The sequence below is a fragment of the Nelumbo lutea genome, chromosome 2, assembly GCF_056320005.1.
Source record: "Nelumbo lutea isolate HS-2025 chromosome 2, American lotus-T2T, whole genome shotgun sequence".
NCBI classification, from domain to species: domain Eukaryota; kingdom Viridiplantae; phylum Streptophyta; class Magnoliopsida; order Proteales; family Nelumbonaceae; genus Nelumbo; species Nelumbo lutea.
The window spans coordinates 35,527,028-35,528,950 of NC_142685.1; the positions used below are offsets into that span (position 1 = coordinate 35,527,028).

The 1,923-nt window shown below is 43.2% G+C and overlaps 1 long non-coding RNA gene across 1 annotated transcript; it reads left to right on the top strand.

Annotated features, from left to right (window-relative positions):
- Positions 1-1,451, top strand: LOC148869833 (uncharacterized). The gene is made up of 2 exons (XR_016107555.1): positions 1-405; positions 1,205-1,451. It is a non-coding gene; the product is annotated as an uncharacterized LOC148869833 (long non-coding RNA).
- The last annotated feature ends 472 nt before the right edge of the window (positions 1,452-1,923 follow it).

Here is a 1,923-nt window from a genome sequence, read left to right on the forward strand (position 1 = left end):
CCCAAACCCTAGCCTATCCACCTGAAACCCCTTTCCTCTCTGTTTTTGTTTAGAAGACCCCTTCCTTAGGGGAGGCATTGTTTGTTCCCAATGAGAGGCAACACAGAGTCACGGAGGTTGGAAAGGGGGGTTTACAGGCTCTCGACATTTTCCTTTGGGAGAGAGAAAGGGAGAGAAGAAAATAGAGAGGGTTGGAAGGAGGTCTTGAGAGAGGAGAGAAGATTGTGAGAGAAAGCTGAGAGAGGAGAAAACAGTCGAAGATCTCGTCTCAGTCCGCGTCAAATTCGAAGAGAAGAATTGCTTTCATCACAGCCCAAGTAGAGTTTCCATCACTGAAGGAGCTTCATCGAGAGGCTGAGCTTTCCCTTCCTTTGCATCACCGTTTCTCATTTCACGCCACAAGAGGTATATTTCGATTACCTCATATCTTCTTTTAGGGTTAAGTTTGTAGTCTGGTTCGTTTTTTTTTTTTTTTGCTTTGAGGCTTAGGGGTTCTCTGGAGTTTGGGAGGTTTATGCTTCCTCTCTTTCAGACCATTCAACTGAGTCCGAAGGTGGGGGCTCTGATAGAAAAGGGGTGAGGAAGTAGTTTCTCATCCTTTTGCTCAGGCCCTTGCATCCAAAAGGGGATTGGTCTGGGAATGTAGAAGGGAGCATTCCTTCGAGCTATTAGAGGATCCGAATCTCCAATCTATCTTCTGCGCGAGTTGGGATAATGGTGTTCATGCTGACCAGAGAAAGGGGTGCCTAACCCCTTCCCTCTCTCTTTCTCATCTTACCCAGGTTTGTTTACCTTGTTTGGGTCGAATGATAGGGAGTCGCCATTAAATTCAAGTTTATTTTTGAAATCCAATTCTGGGAGACCCATCACTACCAGTTATGTGTTTCTGATGGCTGGCGACTCCTTACATTTGGTCATGAGGTGAACCGCCGGAGCCGGTTTTTTCCGATGTTCACAGAATGGCGACTCCACTGGGGAGTTCTGAGAACAATGTGAATACCATTTCCAACGCCCGTTCCCCTTTTGGGCAATCGGTGTTACTCTTAAACAACATTCTGGTATTTGTAAGTTTCAAGCCCTTAGTGGTTTCTTTTTATTGTGTTCTGCAAAAAAAGGAGTAAAGTACAAAGCAATTATGTCTGTTTCCTCTAAGTTCCCAATAGCAGTTGTTTGTAAATGCCCTGTTTTTCTCTTCTTTCTGCAGCTGGAATATATATATAATGGAGTCTTTGATGGAGTTTCCTTGACGATCTAGATGAGTAGTTTTGTTGTTTGCTGTGTTAATGGCTTGCTTAATGTAAATCAGTAAGGAAGATTTGGGTAAGAAATTCCTTTAGTCACAGTTTATTTCTGAGGTTTTGAATAAGTTTCGGGTCTTAGGGGAATAATTCCCTGCTACAAGCTTGTTGACATTCTAAGTTGGTAATTTACTGTGATAACTGTGTTCCAAGAGCTGTGTTAGCAACTTTTCCAATTATCATACATGTCCATGTTATTGTTTTCCCGAATCATTTCTTGATTTGAGGGAATCACTATTGCTGGATTTCAGAATTGGCACACAGACCAGGCATATCTGTGAGAAACTCAGACTTGGGGCATGATGAAAAGAAGTATCTGGCATTCTTAAGTTCGGTTTCAATCTTGTCTATAAGTTGATTTCAGATTGGGTTTGTCCAGGTTGGATGTGAGCTGGCATATCTGTGAGAAACTCAGACGTCAGCTGCCTTCATCCTAGGGCCTAGGCTTAGGGAAGACTAAACTAGATGGGCTTTTATGGATTTGGAAGTCATGCAGGAAGGCTGATACCAGGTTACCTCAAGTTCTGAACATTATTATGCAGTCTCTTTAAAGTCACGGGACCGAAACTTTGACTTTGGGACCACCATTCTAGTCTCCCTTCATTCCCCTCTCAGATTGAGATGG